Source organism: Seriola aureovittata, chromosome 4 (genome assembly GCF_021018895.1).
Source record: "Seriola aureovittata isolate HTS-2021-v1 ecotype China chromosome 4, ASM2101889v1, whole genome shotgun sequence".
Taxonomy (NCBI): domain Eukaryota; kingdom Metazoa; phylum Chordata; class Actinopteri; order Carangiformes; family Carangidae; genus Seriola; species Seriola aureovittata.
Window position 1 is genome coordinate 7,740,377 of NC_079367.1, and position 19,869 is coordinate 7,760,245.

At 41.4% G+C, this 19,869-nt stretch overlaps 1 protein-coding gene across 2 annotated transcripts in view; it reads right to left on the reverse strand.

Annotated features, from left to right (window-relative positions):
- lsamp (limbic system associated membrane protein) overlaps window positions 1–19,869 on the reverse strand; it is a 408,425-nt gene that overhangs the window by 160,661 nt on the left and 227,895 nt on the right. The window lies entirely within an intron of this gene.

Genomic DNA, 19,869 nt, shown 5'->3' on the forward strand with positions numbered 1-19,869 from the left:
ACTCATATAGAGCCTACATTTTTCAGTCTTTCATTAAACAGATTAGGGTGTAATTGGCCTTTGGCCTTACATTAACATACTTTTTTTTAAAGGAGAAGAAATGCAGTTAAATTGCCATGTTGCCATCTGGTATCGTGGTGAAATTGAAGTTTGTTATTTGTGTAGGGAAATTATATCATAAGGGAAGCCCACGTCCTTCTGGACTGAAATGTCAGCTTGGCTGATGTTGCTCGGTTTAGCCTCGGCCATCTGACACTTTCAGATGAAATCAGTTGGCTTTTGGGCTAAGCCACTAAGAAATTACAAGGCTGCAGCAGGTACATTTTAAATGTGCAACATGTTGGGAATCTAATTTGTAGAGTACAAGAGCGTGTGGCAGTTCTTTAACACATAATGAGTACATTTCCATGTGAGCCAGTAACTAGGAGGAATCAGCTTGCAGCGGCCAGCATTTGATCAAAGTGTTTATACGCTTGAAAGAAACAGGATTGTTTAATAATCTGGTTTACATACATCAGTCTGTCTCACTTTTCATGTGCAAATCAATGGCAAACATCGAGCAGACATGTATAGAAGTGTTTCCTGGATTGTGTTTAATCTCATTATGGCCGAAGTCCAAATTAGATAATCAGATAATGATGTTTACTTGTTACCAGTATACAGCCTCGGTACTGCCTTAATTAGCATTTAGTGTGATTTGTAACTTCAGCAACTGGTTGTTTGATTGGTGCATTGTCACATAAATGCTTCAGCTTCTACAAAGGCACCATATAATATATTTTCCCCAGAACAGTAACTAGAGCTACAGTCACTCTGACCTGAAACTTATCATAAAACAATTACTTCCTCCACCCAGCATCAGTACTAACACCACACATCAGCCATACGCATCTCTAAGCGGCTTTGGACTCTACTCATGCGTAAGGTTAACTCCGGTCAATTATGTAGTTATTTCTGCTTGGCCAAGCAATTTGGATTTTAATCCTGTGGCTGTTATCTCGAAATCCACTTTATGAAGTATGGAGCGGGGCAGCCAGCGGAACCCATATTTCTCCCTCATCCACAGATGTTCTTACAGTGAACAGGCCAGAACAACCTCACAGACAATGAGTGCAAAGGGTCAGGGGAGGGCAAAGCAGATAATCCTCAGATAATTTGTGCTTAACAAAAGAATAAATAAGTAAACACATGACAAAAAGCGTCAGAATTTCATCACTCAGCTCACGGTCTCTGCCTCCCTCCCCATCCTCCTCTCTCCACCACAGGCCTCATTATGGAGTGCTTTGGAGATTGGCTAAGACGCCACCGCTTAAGATGAGAGAACAATTAGTGTCAGAAAGCATCACTCTCTGCGTTCCCTGACACTCCGCAAGGGCCATTAACTCACATCAGTTTAGTGTGTACAGATGAACAAGGAGACTCTGGAGCCATAAACATTGTTGAGGCAAACAAAAGGAACATGCCAGCAAGACAGGGAGAGGCCCTCGGTTTGGGGGTAAAGTACCCATCTGTGCAGAATGCCACTGTTTGCATATGTTTTTGCCTCCTCCGTTGTTGAGGATAAAATACATGCCATGCACACTTTAAAGTAATTTATTGTTGATGAGCTGTGTAGTTTAGCCATCAACGGAATGGGGAGCTGCCATTGTTTCACTGCTGGCTCCATATCAAGTGTGTGTCTGCACGGGAATGCATGAGCGCAAATGTCCTTGAAGTGCACTTGCCACACACAAAGTAGCAAAATGGACAAAACTGCCTTCTTACTATATGACATGCTCGAAATACAGAGCAGCAAGTCAGTAGTTCTGAAAACACAGAAGCAACTGTACTAACTCTAACTGGGCCATTAACTATTGATAACACTATCGATTTAGAAGAGAAACTGTCTGAAAGTTTCTAAAACAGAATATCAAGGGGAAACCCGAGGATAAGGAATTCAGTGACCACCACGGGTTATAGTGATCATTAGCACTAATGTACTGGAAAAATCACAGTAGAACCTTATCTGAATTCATGTTTTATTTCATGGTCATTTGTTGGATCTGCTTACTTCCAGCAGGATACCCCAGATAATTAACATGTTTAGCTAATTGAGTGGTCATCTTTTTTTTTTTTTTAATGAGTTCAATTTCAGTGTTAAAGAATGGTGAATATACAACATATAGTGAGGAGTTTTTCACTTGCTATGCATAGTCATGCTCAAACCATGCCAAGCTTTCCATTCACACAGGATAACAGATGGATAAAAGATTTTTCTTGGTGCAAGGCCACTGCAAAATGACAGTAGATTGCAAAACACAAAGCAGTGGGATAGTATTGTGTGTGCTGCCAGTGATGTACAGTCATGTCTGCCAGGTGATGAAGTCCCAAAGGTACAGTATAGCATGATTGCCGGAGGTGCTTTTGGTTCTACCTGTAATGAGAATTACGTCTGACAAAGTGCCTCTCTGTCGAACCTATTTTCAAAATATGTCAAAACGGGGAAAATCAGCTAATTAACAGTTAATGTAAGTGTTATAGTTATTTTATCTGCCAGGTCATGTTCTCAGGAAGTAAATCAACAGTATGGCACTCTAGCCTCCCACTTTCCTGTCATGTCTTGTTTTTCTTGCCCTTTTTTCTTCACAATTTGGAAAGTCCAATTCCCTGTGCACTGCAGTCCTTGTCACTGCTACTTCTACTGTTGACCTGATACGTATCAGGGGAAGCCATGTGTTTCTTCTGATACAGACTAATATACAAGCTACAGCGTGTGCTGAGATTTAGAGAGTCCCAACTAGATCCCACTATCCCTCGCAGGCCAAGTATAAATCTGTACTGCAGCAACAAGACCACAATCCCTCACCAGGTTCCCACCTGCTAACAGAGAAAATTGTGTTGAAAGACGACGGCAAGAACACTGCAACCAGGATATGAATATGATGGGCATGGGCATAAGGAAAAACACATGCTAATGCAAGGTGTTAATGCATGCACAACACACTGCAGGTGGCGTTTTATCAGACAACATTGTGAGAGGATCTCAGCCAGGTATAAAGACAATCTGTGACGCAAAGAGCTACTAATGACCAAGTTCTCATGAAAGGAAAGGGTTGCCAACACATCATTTACCTTGACCTGGGATGCACCATGTTTGTCCACCAGCTCTGCTTTGTTTGCATTTTGATCACAATGTGGATCGGATGTCATAATTTGGTTAACAGATAAAAAAATGCATGTTATTACCAGGTGAAAATAGGGTCATAGAAAATATTTTTCTTATTAGTTTTGTTTATTATGATTCTCTGACACCATTTTTCATCTAAAGCTGCAGCAGTTCCCACAAATTGAAGAATGGTCACCTCGACTGTTTAGGAGACCAATAAAAAATGTTTTGGAGAAATGCCTGCTGGCCTGTGAGAAAAGCTGTTGATGCTGACCACCTACAGTGCAATAATGTGGCAAGATGTTTGAGCACATGAGCATAGACTAAATTAATAGAAACAGTGATCTTAAATCACTCCTGTCTTGAAAAATCCCTTGGGGGTGTGGATGTTTGTAATCCCTCTATTTTATATACGAGGTTATAAAATTTTGATGTTCCTTTTTTTCTTTTTCTCCTATCGGCATTGGATGATTATAAGTCTTTGTAATGTTTTTTGTATAGATTCATGAAAGGGCCTTAGGCACGTTATTGATGTAAAGCATCTGTACAGTGGTGTCGGATGCACAAAAGATGTGCAATCACACAGAGCAGAGGCCCATCCGATGCTATTTGCATGTTGACATAAACAGAGTTTGAGATTGTGCAGTGCAGACATTGATGTTTGTGGCTGTCTTGAAATTCATTTGATGTGTTGATAGCTTATAGCAGTAGTGGTACATCCCCCCTGCTGATTCAGTAGTGTCTGCATACCACAACAAAAGCAGTATTGTTTATACAGTCAGCAGCAGAAGTCGTATACAGTGACTAAGTCATTCAAATATTCATCAGTAAGCACAAGAATGGCTTCTCTCAGAGCTGAGTGACTTCATTTGTTCGATAAAGGGATAATTTGGTGGATGTGGTTCAGCAGAACAGAGAATGACAGTGATAAAAAGACTGTCCTTCCTTCCTGCCCTCCCTGACAGAAATGTATAAGTCACTATATAGATAAGTGAAGAAATCTTTAATTGCATGCATTCGTATGATGCTGAATTAAGCAGGACATCGATATACTATATGCACGAATGGTTGTTTGCCTATGCATTTCTGTCTTTGTTTAATTGTACATGAGTGACAGAAAGTCAGAGACAGAAACAGAGAGAAAGAACAACTGCTGACTAATTCCTGCTTCTTCTCCATTTGCTGGGCTTGCTCTTGCAGGAGAGATAATCTCCTGCATCTAGAGCTGAAATATTCAAATACATCTCCTATCAGGAAAACCATGTCAAACAGAGAGAGCAACTGCAAAAACCACATAATGTTCTTCAATTAGATGTTTGTTATTCGTGTCCATGTTAACTTGAATATCTTTAGTTAGTTTATCTTTCATCTGGTTTCATATTCATTACACTTCATTTTATACATATATAAAAATAAAAAAAAGATGATGGATCAAGGGTGGGAGAGAGTTAAATTGGAAGAAGGAGCTCTCATTTGTTACTAAATTAATATTATGATGGAAGAGTTACACAGATGGCAGTTTCCCTAACTGGAATTAGAGAGGTTTCTGTGGACAGTATCTGCTGGTTGCTTGTTAACCTTGTGTGCGCACTTGTATTAACAAGCAAATTAAGCTGTATGATCAAACTGCATAAACAAGTATTTGAGGACATAACAGTTTAGGATGGTAACTACAGTACACTCCAGCAGAAATTAAGCTAAGTGTAAACTCCATCAGGAAGATTATCTTTTTTGCCTCTTTCATTCACAATTCTTTCTTGCTCTCTCCCTCTCTCACCCCACTTCTTGTACCTGACTTCAGGTGTTCAGATTTCACCACAATCTCAACCAGCCAATCACGTTCTTCTCCTCTTCCCACCGCCACCACCATCAGTGTCTAGACCCCGGCTGGGTTTCCTATTCTTTGCACAGCCTCACCCCCTTTTCACATATGATGACATCACGACCGGGTCTTATTGCCACAGACTCACATCTCTAACTTTTCCTCTCTTGTTTTTCACATGGCAATAAACGTTTCTCCTGAAATCTAATCTTATTATCTAGAAGTAGAGAAAAGTTAGTCACTGGTTAAATGTGAATATGTTAGTCAGATCATCCCTAGCTTATGTGGAGATAAAAATCAACATGGACCAAGTTTACTCATGATCCCATTTTGGAACATGTTTTAAACAAAGTCAATCAAATTCCAACCCAAAGTCAACTTCCAACTCCTGCTCTAATTATAGTTCCACGTCAATTTGCATCAAACAGTTTATGCTTGAAGAAAACCTTTCAGTTCTCTGTTGTTGTTGTTGTGAGTCAGTGTATACTCCTCTCTAGCTACAACAGAGGGATTCTTTGTGTCTCTAAGGCCTCTTTTCTGTGTTCTCTTTCTCTGGCCACTCTTCAACACACACTCACACACACACACACACACACACACACACACACACACAAACACAGACACACACACAGCGACTGAACCTCTGCTATTCCTTCCTAGCTTGGCATGAGGAGGACATTCCATTCCTTGCATATTAATCGCCTCATTCATCCACCGACTCAGCGTCCGCGGTCAGGCCAACAATTAGTCGCTTCCTTCCCCTGCTCCTCCTCCTCCTCCTGTTCCCAGAAGAGAGGAACCCTAGACCGGGTCAAGCTGCCTATAATCAGCTAGCCACTAATTATGGAGCCGAGTCGCTACGCTGACAGCCGAGGCTAAACCCTGAAACACTTACTCAAGCGGGTGCGTAGAGTCGGAGAGATTATTTTTCAAGGTTGACACTGATAGGCCGCAGTTCCTTTCTGTTTTTGCCATCGTTTCCATGGCTGCCTTTAAGGCTGTGCCGGAGATTAACTTGAATATGGAGAATGATGCAACGGGCAGAGATTGAAGCCGTCATTCAAGATTAACATGATAGATGCGTCTTTGGTGGAGAGCAGCAAGTTGAGGCATCAGATGTTTGACCGTTTTCAAAAGTGGAGGAACTTTTTTTGTAGTTTGTCTTCGTCGGCATCCCCATAATCCTCTTAGCCGCGAGCAGAGACGAGAACAAAGAGCCAGTGATACAGCTGCAATAAATGTGATTGAACGTGGACCCAAATTGTCCCTTAGTGATATGGCCTTTTATTTTACAGCTGGGACACAGGACTTTAATGACTTGGGCAGGGGCCAGCCAGGCAGTAAGATGGTCAGACAGTGGGACAGCGTGGCACCACTTAGCCTCTGTCAGTAATGGCCAGGACGCCTTCATCCTTCTACTCCATCACAATGGTCTGGCTCTGCCTTCCCCTCATGCCGTCCCTTTATGTCTGTGCGCCTCTCTCCCACACATGTAACACAAACACAACAGTGCCGGTTGGACTGAAAAGGCGGGTGATGAGGAGAGAATGGGGTGAAAGGGTAAATGGAGAGAAGAGAGAGAGGGACAGTTAATGGAGAGGGATGACAGTGAAGGCGCCATGGAAGAAGGGGAGGCAGAGCGACAGAGAGCAGTGAAAAAAAAAAAAAAGAGAGAACTTGTGGATCAAGATGAGCTGAAATAGTCGTACCTCCCTCTTTTCTCTCTACTGACAAAAGGGCCAAGCTCCCATTCATGCCTGTGGGAATTTCTGGGCCAAATAATGAGAGCACACAGTGCATCCAACCCTTGACTCCACACAACAGCAGAAGGATGACTTCTGAGCTGCCAGAGCATCCCTGTAAAATCTCCACTTCCACAAACAGTTTAGAAAACAAAACAAACAAGTCATCCTTCTCATGTTTGAGTCTCTAAGTTTTCTTATCTCCAGTCGCAGTTGGGGAACTGGAAGCTTACATGTGCTGCTTGTTTTGCTTGTTAGGCCCACGTTGTCCACAAGAAACCTATTTTTATGTTATTCTCTTTAATATTAACATACAGTAAAAGCTTTCCTGAATATTTCCAATTATGTACAGTAAGCGTCCACTGAGCCATGCATTGAAGCTTGTTGTGCGGTAGAGACTTCAGTGTTGGAGGAAGGTAAACTCTGTCTCTTTGAAGGACACGCTTTATTCTGCGCTGTTGTCTCTTAAGAGAACACACAATGTTCAGCTCCCTTTATTTTTTTATTTAGTGCTGCTCTCACTGCTTATCTGTCTGTCTCTCATCTATTTCTTTCAGTCTCCAACCCTCTCCAAGTATAGACCAAAGACTGGCTGAGAATGAAGCCCTTTTTTTTTTTTTTTTTTAAATAACTTGCCAAACAAATTGGTCCCCTACAGCCGGAGCGTCAGGGGCAGAGCAAATTGTAGGACAGAAAGGAAAAGGAGTTATGGTGAAGAGAGAGGGAGTCAAGGTTCTGCTTGGGGGCACATGGGAATAAAGTGAGTTTTTGCTTTCAACTTAACACTGTGCAACAAGTGGGGTGACAGCCACCATGTACCTCACTGTTATTCAGGTCATTGCTCACACTTGAATGTTGCATCCTCTTGAAATACCAAACATCTGACCAAATGTTTCTCGCTGATGTCTTTTCTACGACGTGTCTATATTTGGTTGTTGAATATAATAGTTGGAGCTCTGTGCTGGTGACAGCAATAAGATTCAACTTTGTTAATTAGGTCAGGCTATGAACTGACCCAGTGCACTCGCCAACCGTATGCCCCAACAAGCCACCCTAGCCTTTGATCTACTTCAGCTAATCATAGAACTGTCTAATCAATAATGGTCTCATTGTCACTGAACTCTTCACACACATATATATGCACACACACACACACACACACACACACACACACACACACACACACACACACAAAACATCCCTCTCTCTCCTCTCTCTCTCTCTCATCCTCAGCCTTGCTCTTCCTCAGTGTGTCCTAATTCGCTCGTCCACTCTGCCTGCGGGTCAGCAATCTGTCTATCTCTCATTAGAGATGTGTCATATTAATTCGCAAAACCATTTTTTCCCCCTTTTTTGGCAAAGTATAAAAGTGGGATATCCATGCTGTGCCACCATTTATACTTTTAATTGAGGAAGGAGTGAGAATGAAAGCAGGACTGATAATACACTTCAAACATTTCTAATCTCCTCCTTATTAGCCAACAGTAAACACTGGAAGTCAATTTTCTGGTATCCTTGTCTTTATTGGGTCTGTGACATGATATGGAGAGACAGCATAACGTGCACCAGCACAGACTGGGGGAAACAAGTCCAGGAATCTGCCACTTTAATTCCTCGCCAATAGACTAATATCTCGCTTTTATTACCTGTCATAATGCTCCAATGTTCACGCATGTGTTCAATTTAATTAAACCTAATCCATGTGGAAATAAATAATAACAAACAGGTACAGTGATTGTGTTATTTATTCAACCCTCTCGGTCTGCATGCTCAACAAGGGCATGGTAGTAATTAATTGGAGCCTGGAGGTTGGAAGGCCTATCGCATGAGGTCAATACGGCGGCAAGAGCCACGCCTGTCCTGTAATAAGCTGACATAGTTATGGCCGTAATTGGCTGGTGCAGCCAAGCAACAAGGGCAGGCCGGATGGAAGCGCTGACCGTGGAAAATTAGAGAGGATGGTTTAAGATTGATCACCGAAAACCTCTCCACCCGGCTTCTCCGCTCATAATAACCCACAAGGATTACAGAACGGCAGGCAGACTAATCTGAGAGAAGGGAGTATAATTGCAGAGGCCATATCTCTCAGAGTGTTAGCTTTTTAAGCCTAGTCATCCGTTTGTGAAAGATGACGCTTTGTGGGGCAAAAAAAAAAAAAAAAGAAAAAGAAAAAAGGCGGTAGACAAAGAACAAAGGAAAGTTCATCTTGCAGAACCGCTAATTTATCCCCATGCCAAATATTCTCTTTGATACTTACGTGCTAACTGGATGTCACCCTGCGCACTGTCCTTGATATGAAAGTGCGCAGTGGTTATACCCTCAATCACTCCGGGCTCACTTGCAGGCAACGATAAAAAGACGTCAGGAGCCATGGCGACGGCAGCGAATGAAGACATAAAGCTCAGCCTGTTCCCCCACAGGACTCAGTTAGGATGACAGTATTGACAACTATGGCTGTTTGCTGTTCAGCCTAATTGGAATAGTGATTTCCATACAAACAAGCAACAAATTGTTACAAATGACATGTTAAGTGGGAGCGTATAATGCAAGGTGGCGGTCTGCGCAGAACAAAGTGGGAGCTGGAAGTTGCACCTAAATACAGATCATGGTATTCTCTGTGGACCGGAGGAGGATAGGGGGTGGTGGAATAGCCCAGTTAGGCCAAATGGAGAGAGGATGGTTGAATGGAGGTAGGGGAAGTGAATGGAAAAGGGCTGGTTGAGTTGAGGAGTTGAGAATGAAGAGGAGGAGATGAGAAGATGAGAGTGAATGTGAGGGAGCTTCGTCACACCTCTGTCCTGTTTTTCCAGCCTCTGGGCCCTCGAAGGATTGACTCTGACATGCATGAACACATGCACATAGCCCCCATTGCCAATGTCATAAACTGCCATCCACCTACTGCCTCCATCTCGTGCAGATGTGGAACTGCACTCGTCTCAACAGCTGCCAAAACACATCTATTCATTGAAGCATCCTCTCGCTCTCCAGTATGTCAAATGAAACGCCACTGACAATCATGAGTATGGCTTCTAAATACATGTAATTGTTTATCCTGCCAGTTTTTACTGGTTGAAATGACATACAGTATATACAACAGTTTGAAACCCACGCTGCTACACTGTTCGTGGGCCCATTTCCCATAACCCCCTGCGGTCATACATCATCATCAGAATGGATGACACTCATGTCAAGGTGCCGGTTGCTATGTAAAATTCATGATATGAACATCAGTATATAGAGTCTCTGACAGGGTAGCACATTGGGATGGTATTTTCAATGGGACGTGATATTTATATACTGTATCCACTGGCAATGGCCAATGTATATACAGCTTCATAAATAGATAGAACCCTTATGAATTCCATTTGGCTCTTACTGGGGGCCGCACATATTTTTCAAGGTTATGTAAAAATGCATTGTTTTCTCCTGCTGACATCCAGACACGCTACTGCAATGGTTAACAGTGAGACAGAGCAAATCCTCCAACACTGACACTGTGTTTTTGTTTTTCCACTAATAGCTCTATTTTTCTCTTGCCATATATCAAATTAATTTAGTGCCTGATATGCAGTCCCGGGCTATTCTGATTTAAATAACTAATGAAGCGCTTCTTGCTGCCAAGCAGGAGCATCTGCTCAAAGAGACGCAGAGTCAATTTTCATAAATTTGAAACACCCTCTGGGGGATCACAGAGAGAGGGAGTGGAAAGATGGAGCGATGAGGAGGAGGATGGGAGGAAGACGAGTGGGATAAACAAGGTTAATCTGTACATTAATGTACAGCTTCAGACAGTTACACATCTGGGGCTGTAATACAGCACAACACCAGCTATACAGCTGCACCTTCATTCAGGTGATTAAGCCTTACAGTACATGTGATACCATGGAAACACAATCTAATCTTAAATATTGATATCCACAAGTAAAAAACTATCAATGAGTGTTAAAGATTTTTGCCACTGGTGGGCTCATGAGCATGTCTCGGTTTGTGAAATGAAACATCAAAGCAATGTGTAAAGTCAACATGTTAACAGTCAGAAAAATAAAACAAAATATTTCCATTTATATTGTATATTAACTGCGTGGAAAATAGAGTAGAACAGTACTCTATAATGATTATTCCAGATGACACATGTACAGTATACTATCATTACTGATTGATCACTAATTAACACAGAGCCAGCTAACTGCGCTTGACAACTGCCACTAAATGGAGCAAAGCCGTGTGAAGCTCCTACAGTTACAGTACAGAGTAATTACAGAGTATATACAGAGTATTTAACACCTCTTTAAATAAGAGACATAATTTAAGCTATTACTTTGCTTTGACTGACAGATCCCGAGCTTAACTGCTTACATTGCTGTTGCAATCATCACTGTTGCTCATAATACTGCTGCCAATCATTACTGTTACTCATTAATCAGCCCCACTGCCACCCACCTGTAGGCTTTGATTGCAGGACACAAGTTAGTTTCTAAATATCTGCACTAAGCATGTTTCAAATTATAAATGAATGTGACTTTTTAGTTGTCTGCATCTCCTTTTTGTCAAATTTAACTTTTTCTATCCATGTTAAATTGAATGACAGTAATTACATATGAGTGTCTTAGCTAATGATTTCATATATCTTTAAGATATGAAGATATTTATCTTAAAGATATCAGATTTGCAAAAAACCTTTGGCCCCTTCCCTCCCACTCAGTTTCAAAGAGCCACTTGGCAAATGTACTACACTCAATCACTCAATAACTAATCTACATATGCATCCTATATATTATATATAGATCTTGAGTGTCCTACAGGAGCCAGGACACAGGGAAGAGGGTGGTCATTTTCATCACAAAACCAGTAGGAGACTAATTAATTAATATAAATCATGATTTATAAAAATGCATACTTTCCCATCTGCCAAATTTCAAGAAAATATCAAATAATGTTAATTATCAGCTGGGTGTCGCTGATCTAAACCAGATCTGTAATTGATGGCATGCTGCACTGTTGCAGCACCTGATCTGAACTTAGGGTAAGGTAAACAACACAAACTATCAATATATAGACAAGGCAGAACAATATAGGCTATTATGTATTTTTTTTCCATCTCACAGAGCCAAACAACTGTGAGCTGAAGTTGGACAAATGTACACTGTAGCACAATCTCCTGCGTGGAGAATGCATTAGCGAAAAGCACAGCACGGCACATTATAAGAGGTGGCCGTTATGGAGCAATATAATGTGAATCAATAACTGTACATTTCCCCCTATATGTGTGAAGGCAGACCTTTATAAAATGCAAGGGCATATAGCAGAAAGAAGTGAGGTAAACACACTGAATTCTATGTAGAATGTGATGGTGGTTGTGGTTCTTGCTGTACGACTGGTTGTGCACGAGATAGTAGCGACCCCAAATGCATGTGAGGTTAAGCCAAGATTTACTTTAACTGCACAGTAAACAGACACATACAGTACCTTCTACATGTAGAAAAATATGCTTCCAACACGATGACAACAATACAACTGGACTTTTAATTGCCACAGTTGTACAAGTACAGATATGATAGTCAGATAGCAAACAACACTGCCTTGCTGCCCACATATTTGACAGGTTTAGCAAAACATTTTGATGCAAAGGGCAAAACAATGAATTTCAAATGAAACAGTGACAGGAATGATAAGAAAAGCCCCCCCCCAAAAAAATCCCTGCATCACGCGCCCTGCAATCAGAAACCGTAATGCTTCAGGCTTCTGCAGTAAATAACTAAAGCAGCATCAGCCCATGTCAGAAGAGCCAAATACTTCATCAAGTTGATCCTGTTAGTTGGATTCAGTCTACATGTTAAGTCCAGTGGTTCTCCAACACTCTGCACCTACTATCCAATCAGCTAATTCCCTGCACAGAAAAGTAAACATTAAGTGCTTCCTGCAGCTTAATGTAGCCATGATCTGTAATGTTTATCAAGATCGGCAGAAATGTGTTATTGCTTATGATGGATTCCAATCAGTACAATCAGTGATCTGTTATTGTTAAAGAACAAGCAGTCTGCTCAACGGTGTCCCAGATATTAAGCATGATAGATGAGTAGATAGTCACGCTGGCTTTCCAGTCTGTGAGAATTCAATACAACATTCATGCAATGCACAATTCACAGCATGTACACTGAGAGGCAAGTTTTTAACGCAGTTTAACCTTAATTGGCTGTGCGTGGGTGTGTGTGAGAGAGAGAGAGAGAGAGAGAGAGAGAGAGAGAGACACTGCGTGAATATGTGTGCGTGCTTGCAGCCAATCAGTGGTATGAAGTCATGTTTTTCAATGACACCATTAAATGTGTCACTAACCAATTCATCTGCCATCTCCCAAAACGCGTTTCATTTCCACCGTCACCCCCACCCAATCGCTCATGTCTGCATTGATTAGATCTGTTGCATCTTGAGCAGTGAATCATTTTCTCTGCATATTGAGGAAAAAACAACAATGTACGAAACAGCGAACAGCTATAGCCAAAAACTGGAGAAACCCTTTCTAAAGTAACACATGCAAAATAGAAGGAATATAACAGAGAATTCATGCATGCTGAAAAACAATGAGGGATATCTATTATTTATCAGTAGCCATAGAGATTACACCCTTTTTTTCATGTATCGAGACCGCTAAGTGAAGACAAATAGAAGACCCATGTGACGCTTAAATCTCACACTGTAACCAGATACTGAGACAAAAAATATTCAACAAAGTGTTTCCGGTGGGAACCAAAGCTTAGCAGTTTAATTAGGCATTAATCTACATCTTGGCTGTCGTTGCTTCTAATCTTGTGAACATAATTTCTTTAAAGTAATTATGGAAGTGTCAACCATGTCTTGGTTATTGCAGACAATTACGATAATTGTTGAATGGAGTGGGATAAAGAAAATTGTGCATATATATGGGATAAATCACAACAAGCTCCAGTAGCTTTACAAACTTGCTTTTTTTTTCTCTTTTCATCTTTGTCATTCTTCTGTTGAGTTTAATCCACCAGAGATAGGGCTTGCAGTAGCTCAGTGGAGCAGCACACATCAGGTAAGACAGCAAAACTTAGCAAGTACTTAAACACCTGCACATATGCTTAGAAGAATGGGCGTGGGGGCATTTTACAATAGCTACTTTTTTGCAAAGCTCCAGGTTTCTCTTTCCCGTGATCGGGATTCTTTGAGGCAGTGAACTCTTGTCTCTGCAAGATGTTCGATATTGTTTTTCCCCCGAGATCAACGTGAGTCACATCACACAGTTCCGCCGTCAAAGAAGAGCTATGTAAGACATGGCTGGAATGAAAGGCAACGGTGCACATTTACAACAGCGGCTAATTAGGATTCCTCTTTGGAAGGCATGTCATACATCGCCACCCAGCGTGAGACGCCGATGTGCAAAGGTTGAGAGAGAGAGACGGCAATAAAAGATACCTTCTGAAGCTGTGTGTCTCTTAACTGGCCCTTAGGTGCCAAAGTTCAGATAAGACGCATTTTTTTATTAACACCATGTTATCAGCTCGTGTAAGTTATGTTGATGTGATGTGATTTATATTTTCTTCAAACCACCTCCTCTCCACTTAGCTGCTACAAGAACCCCCCCCCCCACACACACACACACACACACACACACACACACGTTGATGCTTCAGAGTTGATGCTCCTTCATGCAGTAATTACTAGAGATTGGTGGTTAAACTTTCAGTGTGCAAAACTTACGTGCCTACGTGTGTGTGTGTGTGTGTGTGTGTATGTGTTTGTTTGAGGTTTGTTATGGTAGCTCAGCATGCAAGCATGTGTGTCTATGCATGTGCGTGCGTTTTAAATCAGGACCTGTGAAGTTGGATCTATGCTTGTACATTCCCTGGTGCCCTGCAAAGCTTGAAATGAAAGTTTCCCCCTAATTATTGTTTATTTTTAAACTTGAATTAATAAAACCTGATTTGCCCACGCATATGAAGTTACACCACACTTTGAACAGAAAAAGCTTTTGCTCTCTGCATGATCTGCAACAAGCATGTAGCATGCACTGCCAGTGAAATAAATATCGATATTTGCCCTGTTCTCAATAGACTGTGTGTGTCCCACACTTTCATGCTTAGAAAAACTCAGTAGCATCTGACTAATGAGCTCATTAGCAAATCTTTCAGCACCTGAACCTGTTTGAAGTTTCTCTTCATTGGTGAACCGGTGTGTGTATGTGTTGAATCTGGTTATAACAAATAAAATTATTTAAAGTAAAATTACAATATTTATAATATGAGGGAAAAAAAACTTCCCTAAACAAATCCATATTCTGTCTAAATCCAATTGATGTGTGTGTCAATGTCGGTGTGGGCTTTTCTTACACATGTGGCGCTGCTTTTGTGCATTCCCTTGTACATATGTGTATACCTCTAAGGTCACTAATCCTCTTATTAAGTCAACCTTTACCATGAGATTAGTGTCATGTGTGTAACTATCCGTTGCTAGGGGAGATATCACAATACAGCTGAACATTTTCTTCCTTTCCAGGCACAGCACATCCGAAGAGATTTAAGGCGCACGGAACGTAAACAGCTAACACTTAATAGAAAGGAAAGAAATAATCACAGCTGATTTACACCTCCAAAATGCTTCACAATTTGAAGAAATTCATTTTTGAGGACGTAAATTAAAAAAAAAGATAATTGGCTAGAGTCATTCCCGGGCTGTAATGTGAGGGTGTGTTATGTGCTTTTGAATACACAAGGATCCCCTGGTGATTGTGGAGAAAATAAGAGGCACTTGACAAGTCTGTTAAAAAAAAAAGTGGGTTTATCCTATTTGATGAGACGTATCACATGTTAAACTCTCTGCTCATTGGCTTGTGATTTGGATTTGACCTCAGGTAATCAACTGCATCCACTTCACGTTTTCATTTGCATGTTTATTGCCTGTCAAAGATCCACATTACTGTGTAAGTTTAAACAGGGAATCATTAGTGTTGAAGCTTCTCAACCCAAACACAGGGATGCTAACAAAGGGTGCTCCGCCGATTTTGCATAGCAACAGGATCGCAGCCGATGCAGCGGAAGCAGAAATATCAGAAATATTTATTCCACATCTTCCTTGTCAAAACCTGGCATCTACATTAACTACCATGCAACTCCACCATCAACAGTTGGGTTAGCATCATGAAATCAAACCCCCTTTTTGATACTGTAGCTTTCATTGTTAGTGAAACACTCCTTCAGATTGGTAATAATGCAGCATGTAATCCCATGTTCGTTTTAATTTTATTCAATTGATATCAGTTTCCTCACCTACTCTACAATGAAAACTGAACATTTCTGCTACTGCTTCACATTAAAAGCGTTCAAGTGATGAAACATGGGATGGCTTGTTTTGTAAATGCGATGTATTTGTCATCATGGTTATCACTAGCCGCAAGCATTCGTCAAAAATGAGTCTACAAAATATTTTGTTTTTGCATATTATACAGAGTAATAAAACAAGATGGAGCCACATCTTTGCAAGCAGCTTATTATGACCCACAGGTGCATTTTATTGTTAGGAGACCTCTAGTGGCAATTCTGACAGGAGCAAAAGTGGGAGTCAGATAATGTAGTATAAAGAGACATCTGTGTTGTTGTTTCGTATATTGTGTCTGTGACCTGACATGATCTCCTCCTCTGTGTGACTCCCCCTTACTTATCACTAACCGTGTGTGTCTGTTAGTTGCTTTACTTTCTGTCCTCACCAATTTCCTGCCTTTGTGATTGTCTGCCCGGCCTCAATAAGTTTCACCTGTTCCCACTTACCCTCGCCTTTCTTGTGTATTTAGTAGCTTTTGTTCCTGTGTGTGATCCCTCGTTGTCCTTGTGTGCTGTATTCTGCTGTTTGTTCGTGCTCATCCGCTTGCCTGCCTGCTCAACTACCTACCAGCCTGTTCATCCCCCCGTCAGCCTGTAAGACGGGTGGATTCCATTAAAGTGTCTTCACTGCATCAGCCTGCCATTGTGTGTCTGCGTTTAGGTCCTTCCATTGTTTATTACTGTAACCATGATGATATTGATAACCTTAAGAAAGTACTTATTTTAATTCAATCAATTGTTTCTGTGTCTTTGACCGTTACATAATCATCACGTTTATTACGGCAAATACCTGGTGGCTCACCTGGTAGAGTGTATCATTATGGCTCAGTCCACTTTCCACAGTGGCCTGGGTTTGAATCCAACCTGAGGCATTTGCTGTATGTCATCCCCTCTCTTCTCTCCCTGGCGTTCCTGCCTCTCTCTCACTGCAGCTCACATCGACTGCCTGAAAAATTACTTTCAAAAAAATGTATGGGACGCCTGCCATTGGTATTCTCCTGTTGGCTCATAATTTAAGGTAGAGACAAACTGCCTTAATGGTCATTTATGTTGGAGGGCTTGCTGCGCTGCACACTTCAGCAAATGGCTGCAGTGTAAACACATACACCAGTTGCTCTCCTGCTGTATTGTTGACATTGCAGCTGTTCAGGTTTGTGTGTCTGCTGTAGCATCAAACGGGCCTTGCATCAGATCGTTATCATTTGATAGAAAACACCTACTGTGACATCACTGAGTGGGTGTGGCTGACAGAGTAACACAGTGTAACATTTAAACCCATGAGCAATACAGCAGCAGCTGCTATTTCTTGGCAGTAAACCCTCTCCGATTTTCTGAAGCAATGTTTACTGAGAGCAAAATTCAGTGTCTTGGCAACAGATCTAGACACCAGCCTCATCCCATCACCCCCACGAGACAGTCAGTATGTACACCCTCCTCAGTCAACCGTGATTTCTCAGTAATATGAGTTTCATATGAAGTTAATTCTGAACTAAAGTAAATAAAAATAAAAAAACCAGAGCAAAATAAAAAAGAGGAAACCTTAAGGAAGTAGAATAGCACAGGAATGCACAGAGAAGTGTAGGTTGAGTCAACAATGAATGACAAAGAACAGAACAGGAGGCTTTGCCCAGTCAAAAGCCCACTAAACCTGACAATCACCACAATGGCAGAGTTTGACAGTGCACTATTTCTATCATATATTTTCTCTTTATTACTACATCTGCATGCAGCCCGTTCCATCCCTCCAAAGTGCAATATTTTTCTTTGCACTTCAATTTATCATGCAGGCATGCTGACAACCACTCTGTCACACAACCAACAATGTCAAAACAATTACAGCTCACGGAAAACAAAATTCAGAGTGTGAAGAGGCTCTGCAATCCACTCAAGCAGCCGGAGACCATTAGCCTTTCATTAATGCAAAATAGCACAGGGCTGGAGGAAAAGTCATGTTTAATTGTATTGTACTATGTGTGTGCTTTCACTTATACGTGGTGGCAGAGAGGGACTTAGCTGAAGTCTGCATGTAAACTTACAGTAGATTTGTGCACTTATGATGCATAGTGAGCTTAAGTGTGTGCATGACATCAGAGGAAAAAAAGGGGGTAAATGTGAATATCTAGGCCAGCAGTAATGAGTTTTCAATCGCAGCAAAAGCAGCCACACTGTGATCTATTTCTATGTTGTATTTCTATGGAGCTTGCGGGTCTTGTACCATACAATGTACTGTATGTATATGTACATGTGTGCATGTGTGTCTTTGCTCAAGCAGTGCATGAGTAGCTGAACGTGGGAGTGCTGACTACATGGCTGGGATCCAGATTAATGGATGCTGTAAGAAAGTTGAATATTTTAATCTTCTAGGAGGGGTGGCATTTCCAGGAAGTCTGTGTCACTCGTGTATTTCTTTATTTTTTTTACAATCATGCTGGTTAGCTGCAGCTGGTTTTATATAGTGCATTACAATGACACTGTACTGAACACACATAATCACATACACAACAACACACCCACAAGCTAACCAACCAATATGCAACCAATCAATCTTATCTGTTCTGCACATGTGCACATGCACGCACACACGCGCGCACACACACACACACACACACACACACGCACACACGCACACACACACACACACACACACACACACACACACACACACACACACTTACAATGCTTATGGGCATGCAGTTGATTAGCAGCAACCTAGTTCAATAATATCCACCACATGTAGGTCACTATAATCTAGGACCGTGTGGTGTTCGTGTGTGTGTGTGTGTGTGTGTGTGTGTGTGTGTGTGTGTGTGTGTGTGTGTGTATGTAATAGGGCTGCAGTAAACCTGCTGGATGGCAGACAGCAGCAGGTCTGCCAGGCCACAAGCTGGGACTCAGCTTGTAGAGGTCAAACGTCATCTCTACTGAGACAAAGGAATCCTTTATATGTATACATACACTCAGATCCAAATAAATATTACATCCGACATTAAATTACATGAAGGAGTGCATGTTATAGAAATGCACATTCATTTGGAAGTTCTTGCTTTTGGAAATTGAAGTCAAAGCCTCCATTGCTGCCCTAACTAAACAACAGGATGCTGAAACCTGGTGTCAATTTTATATTCAGTTCTTTGATGAGAGTGAACCTGCTGAAAGCAAAACAAGATCCAGGCTTGTGATTTTATCTCATGCCACAGACACTTACAATTCTCACTGAGTAAACTTCAGCATGGCCAAGTGGGGTTTTGCCAGATGGCCAGTACACGATGTTTACGGATCAAAAAACACCATTAGTATATTTGAAGTCACAGTCCAGCTGGATGCTGATGCCTGTTGGCAACAAGAAGTTAAAAGAATGAGAGAAATTTGATGTTGGGGACAGGGAACTGGGTTTAAGTCATGGCTAAATAATGAATAAGCCTAGGCAGGCGTTGGTTTGGCCCTGTCGTTAAAACATGAGCTACTACGGCATGTGGCATGACAGTTTCACAAAATTCATCTAAATGTTTGTTGTTGTTTGTTTTTTTTTCACATTTCCTCAACACTCCATGTCTCTCTGGTTGCAGGGTGGATTGTCCACTCAAATTACTTGTGCTGCATCCTGAGCTGTTCACTGAGGCGGCAGCACTCAATTAACAAGTGATAACAAGGAAACTGATTAAAAAACAAAACAAAATAAAACTTCAACCTAGTTGAGAAGCACAGAAGATGAAAGGACAATTTGTACCCAAACCTAGGCTTAGAAATATGAGCTAGTATAATGAGATTGTCTAAAAAATGATCTCCCAGGGCAGGATAAAGATGAAGAACTGCTCTCCTATTGGA